The sequence below is a fragment of the Notamacropus eugenii genome, chromosome 3 (genome assembly GCF_028372415.1).
Source record: "Notamacropus eugenii isolate mMacEug1 chromosome 3, mMacEug1.pri_v2, whole genome shotgun sequence".
Taxonomy (NCBI): Eukaryota; Metazoa; Chordata; class Mammalia; order Diprotodontia; family Macropodidae; genus Notamacropus; species Notamacropus eugenii.
In genome coordinates this window covers 375,125,827-375,140,706 of record NC_092874.1, presented here as the reverse complement: position 1 = coordinate 375,140,706, position 14,880 = coordinate 375,125,827, and positions in this window count along the sequence as shown.

Sequence of the window (14,880 nt, the reverse complement as noted above, 5' to 3'; positions counted from 1 at the left end):
GAGTAAGAATAAAGCTCTCCCTATCTCTCACTCAAAGTCATGAGTTGGTCTGCTCACCCATTTGGTTGTGTGACCTGGGAATGGTCTAAGGTCATTCAAGTTTGGTTTCAGCCAGAACACAGGATCTAATTGCTCCTGACACAGACTGGTCATAGGTAGTAAGTTTGGGAGGAAATTCACCAAATCTGTTTCTTTTAGGATTTTTACCTCTTGCCTTCTTGATCTTTACTGACAACTAGCTACATAGAGAATTCATCTTTATAGGCCTAGATATGCAGAACTTCCCATCTTTGCCTTCTGAAAGAAAAAAGAATCAACCCCTCTCTGGAGCATCTCACTGATTTACTGGCTTGGCCAAAGCAAATATTTTGTGAACTTCCCAAGCCAGTGGAACTCTGCAATCAGGACAATCTCCAAGTTGCTTCCATTACACCACACCCTCACTATCAATTGCTTTAATGTGTCACTACACTGCTATTTCAACAGATTCATAGACTAGGCAGTTAGGTGGCATAATAGAAAGAATTTTGGACCTGAAAACAGGAAGAACTGAGTACAAATCTGGCATCAGACATTTTACTAATGGTATGACCCTGGGCAAGTGAGTTAACCTCTGTCTGACTCAGTTTCCTCATTTGTAAAAATGACCTACTTCCCAACACTCTTGTGAGAATTAAGATAGTATTTATAAATTGCTTGAATGCTAGTTATCATCATCATTATTATTATAGTCATAGATTTAGAACTGGAAGAGACCTTGGAGACCACTTTGTTCAACTTCTTATTTTATAAATGAAGAAACTGTGGTTCAGAGAGATGAAATGACTTGCTCAAGGTCACATAGATAGGAAGCATCAGAGGTGAGATTTGAACCAAGGTCTTCTGACCCCAAATCTAGGACTCCTGAAATTCTTTCAACCTCCTAAGATCTTGGATGGTGAAAGCCTGCCCTCATAACAACCACTTTGTAGAATAATTATAGGGCAAACCTGAGGCTCTCTTCGGACTAGTGACAGTTTCCAATTCTCATCCTCATTTCCGTTCTCGTTCTATTTCTTTTCAGCCCTAATCTCAGCAGGAGTCAATTCTCCATTCTCCAATGGAAACTCTGGATCAGAGGATCCCTTCCTACTCCCCTCCCCCAACCTACCAGGCCTGCCCTATCAGCATTGACCTCTCTGTCTTCAAGGCATGACCCTTCAAAGCCCAAAGTGTTTCCATATCTATTTCCAATTAATTAAATGCTCAAAGACAATTTATTTACATTTGACTTATACTGGCAAGCTAGCTTTTCTAAAACTGTAAGACCCAGGTATTACTAATTTTTTACAATATTTTTAATCTGTCAAGCACCCATCAGACTGATCCTATGGCTCAAAGTGGGAAGGGAACCTCCTTAAGAGTGAATGAAGAAATGAAAAATTATTAAGCACTTCCTGTGTGTCAAACACTATGCTAAATGATAGGGATACAAGTTACAAAAGCAAAAACAGTACTTGCTTTCAAACAGTTTACATTATGATAGGGGGAGGGGAAGAACACATGTAGGGAAGTGATGGCTAGGGAGGGCTATTTTGGTTTGCAAAATTACAGAGATGATGAGTTCTCCATGAGAGAATAGACTGGCAAACCCTTTCTGAGTAGCAATGTCTAATTGATTTGATTATGGTTGGGGAGGGGGTGATAAGAAGTATGAAAGTAAAGACTAAAGAGATGGACAAGGAGTTAAGTGAAGAGTGGATGTCCAGCCCTAGATGTTGTTGGCAAATGAGACAACCAACAATTAGGACAACAGGATCCCAGGGTCAGTGTTTCAGGAGTGGAAAAGTTGAATGCCAGGGTTTGATTTATGGTCCGAAGCGCAACATGGCAGCTGGTAAGATGGCCAAGGAATGAAGTAAAGTTTGGCTGGAGCCTAGGCCTGGATATAGTTGGCTACTGATGGAACCAACCAATCAAGACAGAACCCTCCCATTGAAAGAGTTTCCCATATATGTCTAAAAGCACTGCAGCCACAGTGTGCCAACTCAAGACTCCCTTTTTTTCACATCATCATTCCCCTACTTCTACCACAAAATTTATCACAAAACATTGCGAGTCAGTAATGCCAACTAGCTCCAAATATTCTAGGTTAGGCCTAACTCAAGCCAATCTGATGCGCACTCAAGACTGGAATGCAGTGAAATAATTGTGAACCATAAAACATTGGGGGTGGGAGAAATGATTATTCATGACAAAGTATTAAAAGGATACAATTATTAAAAGTAGATATTATTGTTCTCTTCTTCCATATTCAACAAAACCTTAATACTAGGTCAGAAAGACATTCCACCCGAAAATGGAAACTGCCAAACCTCAGTGATACCAACTCCCAGGAAGCTGAGATTTTTATAGGTCTCCAGTCCAACCAAATCCTAAGGACATTCTCTGTGCTTCTCTAAAAGGAAACCATCCCACCTTATTTAAAACAAATGCTATACCTATCCCATCCTTTGCTGGGAACATTTCAGAGGAAATTCTCATTCAAGTTAGGGTTGAACTAGATAGCCTTCCAACTCTGAGATGCTGTGATCCTGTGATTTATTTCTATTAAATTCTAATTTACTAAATTCAATTCATCATCCTAGCCTACGGAGATTTTTTTTAGATCCCACATCTGACATTCATTGCATACAATATTCCTCCTAGCTTTTTGTCATCTGAAAATATGATAAAGTCCCCTTTATATCTTTATTGAAGTTATTGATAAGGATGTTAAACAGCACAGAAAGGAAAAGAAGGCAACATGTTTTTATTAAAACTATAATGTGCCAGATGCTATGGTAGACATTTTGCAAATTTTATCTCATTTGGTCTTCACGACCACCCTGGGAAGTAGGTGCTACTGTTGCCCCCATTTTACAGATGACAAAATTGAGGCAGCCAGAAGTTAAGTGATTTGTTCAGCGTCACACCGCTGTTAAGGCCAAATTTGAACTCAGGTCTTCCTGACTACCGGCCCAGTATTCCAACTCTGCACCACTTAGCTACCTTTAAAGATAGATAAAGGCACCCCACTAGACACTTCTTACTGTGCATTTTTTTCTTAAGTTTTATTGATATATTTTGTATTTACATTACAATTGTTTACAGATTATTCTCACTTTGCGAGAGATCTCTTATAACAAACTGAAACATTTAAGGAAAATGAATAATACAATAACCTCATTTGAAAGTGCATGTACCATCTCCAACGTTTGCTGAAAGCTCTGTACCTATCCACTTCAGCTCTGCATTGTTCTCAAGGCTCTTAAGCGAAATGTCTTATATACCAACCACCAAAAACACCAAATACTTAGTATTTTTCCAGAATGTCTTTTACCCTGCCTAAAGGCCAATGAATTGTATAGATTTTGGGGGGGGGGCGGAGATATCTTCTGGCCCCAATTCTGAGGTTTACTAAATGACACAAAACTCTTTGTATCAGGACCTAACAAGTTTGATTATTTAAGAGGTTGCAGCAAAAGACATCACAAACAGTATGATGTCTGATTTAGGACATAGGCTGTCGTTTCGGCTCTCCTAATTCATTGCTCTTTTTCTCTCTGGAAAGTACCTTTGCAAACTTTGCACATTAGGTAATTAGACTCAAGTCCCCTACAACGCTATAATTTTTGAGCTAGAGTTCTCTATATAAAACCAAATCAATCAATATTTATTAAGCATCTACTATATATGTGCCAGGTTCTGTAACAAAACTATTAAATAAAAATGAATTCAAAATTTGAGGGAAATAAGTAGATTTGTATCTGGAGAAGTGAGGCTGGTGACCTGCACAGCTCTCCCTCACTCAAAACAAAGTCAAGTGCAAGTCACGTCATCACTTCTCTGATGGCATGGTCTTCTTTGGCAACGAAGGATGAACACAATCCTGTGAGTAGATGCAGTTGACTGAATGCTAGCTGGGTAACCCACCTCCTTCTCTCCTGTCTCCCTCCTCCTCCCCAAAAGAAGATACACTTGGATGGCCCAAAGATGCCCAGTTGACTTGGGTTTTACTGGCTCCTTTCCTATTTCCCTTCCTCTCCTCTCCTCTCCTCTCTCCTATCCCCTGCCCTGTCCTCTCCCAAAACCTTAAATCTACTGCACGCTGAAACTGAGACTCCATTGGGGTCCTGCCTGAGGGCTCCTCTGGACCCTCCTATCTTGAGAGTGATTATCAATAGCAACTGTTGCTGTTTCCCACTCACTCTGATGTCTTTCTTTTTCTTGACCTCTTTAAAAGGGCCATGCCCTGGCTACTTCTTAAACAGACCTGTTCAATGAAGGGGCATTGCCTCACCCTAAGTGAGTGCCTGCAAACACCTTTGCTAAAGGGCCCAAGTCTCCCAGTGCATCTTGGATCATCTCCAGTCGTCCTGATGAACATCTGGTCACTGGATTCAGATGGCTCTGGAGGAGAAGTGAGGCTGGTGACCTGCACAGCCCTCCCTCACTCAAAACAAAGTCAAGTGCAAGTCATGTCATCATTTCTCTGATGGCATGGTCTTCTTTGATGACAAAGGACAAACACAATCACATTCACAAAGAAATCTAGGCTAGAAAGTGAGAGACATCACTTACTTTATTTTATTTTCCTGATGTGCAAATGAGAGCCTGGGACTTGAAGATCTCTTGGGTCTCTTCCAAATCTCTCATTCTATGATTCTAACAGACAGAAAGATAGGAACCGCAGAGAGCCAAATATGAATAGCTTTTTTTCCCAAAAATGTGGCAATACCCCTTTCTGATATAATGACATCTATTCACTGAATCCAGTAGTTACTCATAAAAGGATTTGAATTTCATTGGATTTGAATTACTGCAGGTTAAATGTCTTCCCTCAGCTCCCCTCACCCAGCAACATAGTAATTATATACCATCAAAGTTTGATAAGACAGAGAGATTAAAATAACCTAAAACACAGGCATTGGTCCTGACCCCAATACTAGAGATATCACTGTATCTTCTCTTTTCAATGTGTAATGTTTTATTATTGAAATAAGTAAGGAGAGAGAGAGAGAGAGAGAGAGAGAGAGAGAGAGAGAGAGAGAGAGAGAGAGAGAGAGAGAGAGAGAGAGACTTTCATAGATAATATTTCTTTATGTCCCACTGCCCTCTGCTGGATATAACTAAAGCTTTCCATATGAACATACCTCATTCCCTGACTTCATATTTCCTTGTTCTTCAGGCTAAATTCCAAACGTTCTCTATCATGCCCCAGAAAATTCGTCATCCTGGAAGTTCATTCTAGCCCTGGAATTAATATATTATAAATACCCTTGTGACCACTCCCTTTAAGTGAATGGCTCCTCTCAAAACCTTTCACCAGGCTAGCCAGGTCTCACTCCTCTCCAGGATGTGCTCCTGACCCTTCACCAGATTTTCTCTACCGTGACCTGTCCACCACCTTTTCAGCTTTTTCTTATGTGTTTTCCCCCTGTTACAATATAAGAAGGCAGGGACTGTCTTTCTTTCCGCTTGTATTCCTAGCCCTTAGCACAGTGCCTGGCACCTAAGTGGTTGTTGATCTTCATTCTCAAAGACCAAAATGGCATCACTATGTTGGAGTCCAGTACAGTGTATCCGACTGTGGCTAATCGGAACAGTATGAGCTCAGAACACTCTACAACAGGTTGGGCACAAATAATCTACTTGAACACTTGGAGTGGAGATGTTTCCAAAATCTGCACATCTCATGTTTCTTTTGAGCTATGGCAATTCTGCTTCACTGATAAAGCACAATGTCACATAGTAGGCATTTAATTAAAACTTGTTGACTTGTCTTATATATTACATCCACAATAATGCAGCATGTGGAATTATTCAATTCTTCAATGATCACAATGGGCAACTTTGAACTAGTTTTCTTTAACTACCCATCTCCTTACAGAGGAGAATAAATATATTACTTTTGCTAAGCTATAATGATAAGGTCGAGGTCACATAATCTAGGCACAACAGCTATGTCCAAAGAGTAAGCAGTCCCCCATCTTATATGATTAAAGCGACAACACAAGGCCATACTTAACTAAAACTATCTCCTATTCAACCCCCAGTCCTTATCTTCTGTGACATTTAAAACCCCTATGATTTAAAATGCTCTGTTGAGCTAATTCATTGTTTTCCAAAATTTCCTATCAAACACATACATTTTTTAGCTAGGAGGGAAGATCCCTTTCATTCACAGTGCCCATCTATATTTAATGTGGATTCAGATCACAGGGTTATTTGATCCTCACAACAACCTTGGGAGGTAAATACTATCCTCATTTTGCAGTGAGAGAACTGAGATAAATGGAAGTCAAGTGACTTACCCTGGGCTTGGTCCTCTATCCAGTGCACTACCTAGCTGTCCAAGAGAATTCACAGAAACATTAGACTTGTGAGAATGCTGCACTCTACATTGATGTAGAGTGAGGTAACCAGAACCAGGAAAGTGATATACACACTGGTTATGTAAATAGTATAAATGATGCTAGATGTTGTACAATTGTGGTGACTATTCTTGGCCCCAGATGAGAGATAAGGAAATGCACTTTTCTTCTTTTATTGGAAAGGTGGGGAACTTCCAAGAAATGAAATCCCCTACCATTTTCTGAAACTAATTGTCTTAGAAAGATTTCTAGAACAGAGAGGTTGAGCGATTGTCCAATGTTCCACTGCCAGTAGGTGTCGCTTTGCAAGACAGGGAAAACACAAAATTTGAGGGTTTGAGATTAAGAAATTGACTGTCTTCCTGAAAAAAGTCCCACCTGATTGGAAAGCAAATCTCCAAGCTCTTTCATGCTCTGCTTCAGCAAAACCCAGAATTTTGCAGCAAAATGAATAAAGATCAAAAAATCCATTAAGAAACTATAGTAAGGGTGAAAATGAAAAACCATTTTGGGGGATACAGTAAAGGAGCATTCTATAAAGCACCTACTATGTACCAGGCACAGTGCTAAGTGTTTTTACAAATATCTGATTTTCACAACAATGCCACAAGATAGGTAGGATTATCATTCTCTTTTTTGTTGTTCAGTCATTTTTCGGTCATGTCGGACATTTCAAGACCCCATTGGGAGTTTTCTTGGCAAAGATAGTGGAGCAGCTTGCCATTTCCTTCTCCAGCTCATTTTACAGATGAGGAAACTAAGGCCAATGGAGTGAAGCGACTTGTCCAGAGTCACTCTGATAGTAAGAGTCTGAAGCCAGATTTGAACTCAGGAAGATGAATCTTCCTGGCTCCAGGTCTAGCACTCTATCCATATGCTACCCATCCCATTTTACAGTTGAGAAAACTGAGGCAAATAAGGGTTAAGTGACTTACTCAGGGTCATAATCTAGTAAGTGCCTGAAAGAGAATTTGAACTCATATCTTCCTGACCGCAAGACCAGTACTCTATCCACTATACTACAAGCTGCCTTCTAAGTGACTTCTTCAATTTGAGAAATGTATTAAAAAGTCAATCAGAAGCACACAAATAATAGGAAGAAGAATCCTTACATACAGCAAGTTCGGCATGACCAGAGACAGGGCATGCATAGCCTCAGCAAGACCAGAAGGCTCCTTTAAAAAAGTTTGCAAATGTTCTTAAAGCCCCATGGGGGAGACCTTGGAAACCATAAGGAACAGCAACTGCCTACTACCTTCAAAATGTCCTTGTGCTCATACCAGGACACCTCAGGCTCAGGGTTACAGAGGTCTCTGACACTGTCATGACACAGCAACAAGTGCTCTAAGATGCTCTAAACATCAAAAAGGAAATAGGAATAGGAAAAAGGGAAAACAGAAAGGCTTCACCCCAGGAGTTCAACATAGGGAGCCAAAAGACCCAGGGCAAGAAGAAATAGGGCCCACCATGTTCCCAGAAATACAGCAGGGGCAGAGTATGGCCCTGACACAAAATCCCATTTGAGGAACTAAAGATGGAGAGATGAATAAATAAGATAAAACACCAATGAGTGTTAAAGTCATGGCAAATCTAACTTCATAACAACTATAAATGAAAAACACAAAGGAAAAAGAATGGTTTTCCATAAGGATTTAGCAATACTTCCAACAGGAATGGGAATAGATATATCCAAAAGGTGGAGGGGGGGAATTGCAAAAATAATAATAATCCTAGTAATGTACAGAAGAGAACAGAAGCAAATTTTTCAAAAGAAAGCACATACAAGGACAGTTTTGAAAGTAAGGTGTAGAATTTATTATATTCCTTTTTATTTAATGCAAGCAATATGAAATGACAGTTCACAGTTACATATAGAATCCTTTATGTTCTACTGTGTATATACAAATATTGTGTGTATGTGTCTAAATACCAAATAAAGAGGAAAAAAGAGAAAGAGAAATTAAGGAGCTGACAAATGTTCCAGTGAACTCCCCTGGGAACAAGATCTGAGCCTTGGCTCCCAAAATGATCCCTGCTGTAGTTGGATTATCCTCTGTGCTGGACACTTCACATTTCATCTCCACATAAGCTCAATTGCTTTTTCTCAGGTGAAAAACTTGTAGTTATAGATCTGGAAGAGAGACTATGTGTACTAAACAAATGACAGAAAAGATGATATCAAAGGATGAGATTTGGTTTTTGGTTCCATGACTAAAAATATATAGATGATTAGCTCTTATTCAAGTATGATTTCAATCTAATAATGACAGACAAAAAAAAGGTTTTGCCTCGAGATTTACTGATTTTATCAAAAGTTTTAAACTGAAAATAAAAGGGAAAGGTAAATACAATCTCTAACTACAAAATGGAGTCTCTGTCTTAAAAAGCAACCAATGTGTCATAGAAAGAAAAATAACTTTAGATGTCTCCAATAGTTTAAAGGAGAAAATTACTGGGGAAATTAACAGAAATTCTATTCACTTACCAAAGCACAGAATTTTTATAATGAAGTTAATATGAGATTTTAAAATATGAAAATAAATTCAATCTCATATATATGTATATGTGTGTGTATTTATGTATGTATGACTAGAATATAACAGTTGTAGGATACAACTCTTAACTCATAACACAGGAAAAAGAAGTAACCTAAGGTATACATGCATATATGTGTGTGTGTGCATAGATAGATTTTCACATAGTTATATGTGTGTATGTATATATACATATATATATATACACACACACACACACACACACACACACACACACACACACACACAATTCTTAGTCATATTACTATTTCAATCTGCCCTCCATACTGCTAGCTGATCTCCCTTTAGGATAAGAAACTGGCTAAAGGCTATTGCAATAGTCCAATAAAAAGATAATAAGTTTATGAATAAGAGTGGCAGTAGCAGAAATGAAGAGGTGGAAATGGACATAAAAGGCATTGAAATAGTGTCAATAGCCATTAATTAATACAGTGTTAGTACTGAGACCAAAAATCAAAAGTAATTGACATTAGAGACAGAGATAAAGAGATAAGGAATGAGGGAGTACTAATATTTCACCAAGGTAGAGAAAAAAGAAGGAAGGAAGGAAGGAAGGAAGGAAGGAAGGAAGGAAGGAAGGAAGGAAGGAAGGAAGGAAGGAAGGAAGGAAGGAAGGAAGGAAGGAAGGAAGGAAGGAGAGTTGATAAACAGGACAGGTGTCAAGTAAGTAGCAGTCAGGGCCTTAGCAGCAAGTTATTGGGATTTCGGCACCAGGGTCTGAGGCCAGCACCAAGGATAGCTCCTAAGGAGCCTTGAGGCTCTACTCATATGAAACAGCAACTGTTGCCTCCTCATCTTAAATACCTCAACCTTTCTCTATTCAGCCCCACCCATGCAGTGATCTCTCTAAACATTTCAAGAGCACCCCTACCCAGGAACTCCCAAAGTCCTTTCCATATGACAGACACTTGAGGCAAATCAAGTGCTCTGCAGAAGGGGTCTGTTCCCTGATCAGTTTCACAGTCTTCTTCAGATTCCTCTTTCCCAGGAAACCATGATGGGTTCCAATTGCATACAAAGACTTTTAACAGTCTGAAGACGCAGAAGGCAACTTGGCAGAACTCACAATTTTGCATAGGATTTGGTCTTGTTCACTTTCAACAGGGCAAGCACAAATAGAAATGTATTCTAAAGTATTTTTGTCATGTAGCTACTAATACTAGCTATGTGAGTGTTTGTCCTTCGTTGCTCCTGAACAAATGAGGAATGTTCTCTTGGAGAAAAGACCCCCCACTGCAATATCAAAAAGGAAAAGGTTTGTGATCAAGATTTGTATTCATTGTATCTGATCCTAAAATTTGTGAAAGCCACCTGCTGAAGCTAAAAAAACATGAGAAACTCCCTTCCAGAAAAAGCTTTTGTGTAGCCAAAAACTCACAGTAATTGTGGTAAAAGGTAAAAACTGCAGTACACTGGTAAAAAGGAATGGAAATGCATTTATGAAGGACTTACTAAGTGCCAAATAGCAATTAAGCTGTATTAGATCTGTGTTTGTATCAGATCTGGTTCTACAACTTATTATCCATGTTACCTTAAGCAAGTGTGTTAAAATTGTATCTTGTCCTGACCATCCACTCCTTTCTAATCAGTACAGTAAGTTTCTAGGCAGCCAGTATAAAGGAACAAAAGCAGGAAGTAAGATTGCAAGGGGAACCTGGGAGTCACGCATGAATTGTTCTAAAGATCAAAGGAGCATAATTTGCAACAAGTATCATGTATTAACCAAAATTCATATCCTGATAATATGTGCTGAATCAGGAAAAGACATCTAGACTTTGCTGTCAGAGCTTTTTGGTCCTATGATATGTAAATCCCAGGCAAATTCCAGATAGCAGATCACTGAATGGTGCTGATAATTTTGAACTGATATGGATATGTTAACTTTAAAGTTTTACTAAAATTTTGAAATGATTTGAATATGTTAATGAACTAAGCCCATGGTGGCACAGATAAGAATTAGTCTGTTCACCCAAAAAAAAATCTGGTAAAAGTAAGACCTCTTGCTCAGCATCTCAGAGAGGGAGAAGGGAAAGAGAAGGAAAGATAGAATTTGGAACTCAAAGCTTTAAATGAAAATGCTAAAAAAAAATAATTGGGGGGGGGGAATGAGACCTTAAATTCCTGATTCCCAAGCCCTCTTCCATCTCCATCCAGTCCAGGCTGCCCAGTGCTTCCAACTCTAATCCATAGTTAATTGAGTGATACTCTCTACCTCTCTCCCTCCCCATCTTCTTCCTCTCACTGTCTGCCTTCCTTCAACAACCCATCCTCAGTCCCCATACCATCTTCCCTTTTGTTGCTTGTCTTTGTATTTTCTGTACTGTTTGCCCCCATAACTTCTGTGTTTATTAAATATGATTACAACCCCATTTCCTGCCCATCTATCTGGGCAAGTACCCAAAGAACCAGGCATGCCTGAACCCATTTTATAATTTCATAATCAGTTATCAATTCAGCAAGTCACTTCAAATCTATGGGCCTCAGTTTCCTCATCTGTTAAATGAGAAGGGTTGGATTTTTATAAGAAGGTTCTGATAGTAGAATTTTGCTGAAGAAAAGGAAATAGAATTTCAGGGCAGTTGTGTGAGAGAAAATGTAAAAGCAGCCCTTCAGAGAAAAGGCATTCAGATTAAAGATGGTCAAAGTATCCTGTTTCCCAGAAGCTCATTCACACGTGACTGATATGGGGACTTTAAAGTTGATAACTGGGAAACATCAACTGTGCTGCTTTCTGAAAAGCCAAGACCTGATTGAAACCTGAGAGGCACACAGCAAAGGAGTAACCCAGAACTAGAGCAGTGAAGTCAAATTTAATCAGACCTTCTCATGAAATATAATTCATTTTTTCTAATCTTGGATAAATTGTAGTTTTACTGATATACATGATACTTCTTAGTATGTTCACAATTGCACCTAGTTAAATTGATCTATATCTGTACTCAGATCATTAAGACAAAGAACTGAGCAATCCCATAAATATCTAGTGGCAAATTTACCATCAGATGTTTACTAGCTGTCCTTTTATTTGAACAAACAGTTCCATTCACAAACTGTTTCAAAATGTCTACAAACTATTTCCAAATCTCCCTTACCACCTAATTAAATAAAAAATTTTATTGATTTTTTTATATCCCAGTCATTTCACTTAACTAGAGTGAACTTTCCTTTATAACAAAGAGAAACCGTTAAGTAAAGCCACCGAGAAAGTGACTGTGTAATAGCATATGCCACATTCTAAATCTATGATCCACACCTCTTCAAGGAGGGGAGGGAAATATATTTCCTCATTGCTTCTCAGCAGTCAAGATTGGTAATTACAATTCCCTAATGTCTGACTTTGTTTTAGTGTCCTTTTTGTTTATATTATTCCAGTCACTGCATATATCCATTTTCTAGTTTTACTTCACTCTGCATCAGTTCACATAAATCTTCTCAAGTTTCTCTGAAATCCTCATTTTTATCATTTTGTGTGAAGCAATAATCTTCTGTTGCATTAATGTATCACAAATTGTGCAGAAATTCCTTCATTATTGAGTACCTCCTTTTTATCCTGGTACTTTGTTTCCACAAAAGGACTCCTATGAATATGTAGGCATAATGGAAACTTTGCTACTGTCTTTCACCTTCCTGGAAGTGCCTCATCCCTTAACAACAGGATCATAGATTGAGAGCTACAAAAAAATCTTAGAAACGACCTAAACTCCTCACTTTTATATATGAGGAAATTGACACTCCAAAAGGACAAGTATCTTGTCCATGATAACACAGGCAGTCAGTAATAGAAGCAAAATTCAAATTCTGATCCTTTGACTACAAATCTTGTCAGGATTCAGTAGAGCTCTTTGTTACAAGGAATAGCACACTAGGAAGAAATGGAGAGGGATATATTCAAGTCATGTCATTATTTCTCTGATGGTCTGGTCTTCTTCAGCAATGAAGGACCTACGCACACACGCACACACACACACACACACACACACACACACACACACACACACACACACACACTAGAGCTTTTAACCTGTGTCATCTCACTCGATCTGAACTAGGATATTGGTATTCATTTCATTTCATTCTTTGTATTCAGTAGAATCATAGGCCTCTGTTTTTAAGATGTGAAAGTGAACATACTTGTTGGCAAGCACACAAAACCACACACACACACACACACACACACACACACATCAGTTTATGCTTCCAAGTAAGTTCAAATAAGGACAGTTTTTTTTCCTTCAAAGTGATTGATGGAGAGGTCATTAAATGGTGTTACTTTTCAGACAAGTTCAGCCAAAGAATGCTCTGTTCACTAGGGGAAGAAGCAAAACGTAGCCCTTGCTTAGCTTCCTCTGTCCTAATGGCTCAGATTGGGAGTCCTTCCAAACAGCCAAGATGACTCGGGCCAGTGAAGCTTTAACAGCTTTACAACTTTCTATCTTTCGGAGCTTAACCAAGTAGAAAACAAGAGACATGCTGTACTGAAGGAAAGAAGACAAGGGTGTAATACTGTGTTTCCCCTAGTGTCCTTCCTGGCTAGATGAACTTCAGTAATTAATACCAAAGAACCATGGTGACTCACAAGGCTACGAAGAACTACTAAAGACTGTTAATCTCACACACACACATACACACACACACATTACCCAGGCAATATTTTGTATATAAAAGTAAAAAAGGATCTGGTAACATTTAAAAGTATATATTTTTTAATTCTATGGATTTTGACAAGTTTAAGCAGGGTATGTCCCTTAATTGAAAAAAAAGTATGCTTATGTATGCAAACAATGTAGAACACACACACACACACACACACACACACGTGACAGAAAGTCTGGCAAAGTAGTTAAAAGGCTACAGAACTGATCTTGGACCCAGAGAGACCTGCAATCTAGTCCTATCTCTAACACACGCTAGCTGTGGAACCACAGATAATTTATCCTCTATGCCCCTGGGGCAACTTTCTAAGACTATAAGTTACAAGCAAATTGCCCATTTTTCATCAGTGGGATTTCCAGATCAAGAGCTCCTTGCATCAATAAAATTGCAAATTCAGATTTTTTTTCCTACTTGCCCCCAAAAGTGCATTATATTGTGTGTATATATGTGTGTATTATATATATTGTGTGTATTTGTGCATATAGATGAGAATGTAAAGGAATTTAAGTATAAATATATATATACATATAGGAATATAAATGTTTTTTTTTAATTTACCCTGTTTTTAGATAAGACCTGTAATTTCATTAAGATAGAAACTCCTGATAAGGAAACTCCCTCTACCAATGCATATCAGTAAGAGTTTCATAAGTCTCAGAGAGTTGTCTGGAACCCTGGAAGGTCGTGAATTGCCCAGAATTATGTGATCAATATGTATCAAGAGATAGGCCTTGAACCCAGGTCATCCTGACTAGCACCAGCTCTCTGTCTCCTATAACACACTTGTATCTCTTGATATGTATACATATGAAACCCAGTTTTCTAGGCAAGCCAAGAACATTTTGCATGAGATCATCTTAACTGGTGGAAAGAGTGCTGTCATGACACTGCATGCCTGTGTGAAGGCCTGTTTGAAGTTGGTGCTAGAACTTTGGAGAGAAGAAACTATTCTTTATTCCTCCTTTGTTCCAGAACCTATCTAGGCCAGCTCCAGGGAGGAGAAAAAGAGGCTCTTTTGCAGATTTATAGGAGAAGCTGGTTCTTCAACATGTCACTGATGTCCAATTTGCCCGTCTAGAGACTCCAAAGGATTTCCCCTAAGATGAGAACAAGGCCTCTTTTGGTTGAGTGAGATCTCATCTGGCTCACTTTTGAAAAACTCATTCACACTTGCATATTTTCTGATCTACTCAAATCTAGAGAACTTCTCTAATTTCTCTTCCTATCTCCTTGTATGAATGGATTTGCTTTCTACTATTTGTGATGGTCTTTTGTGT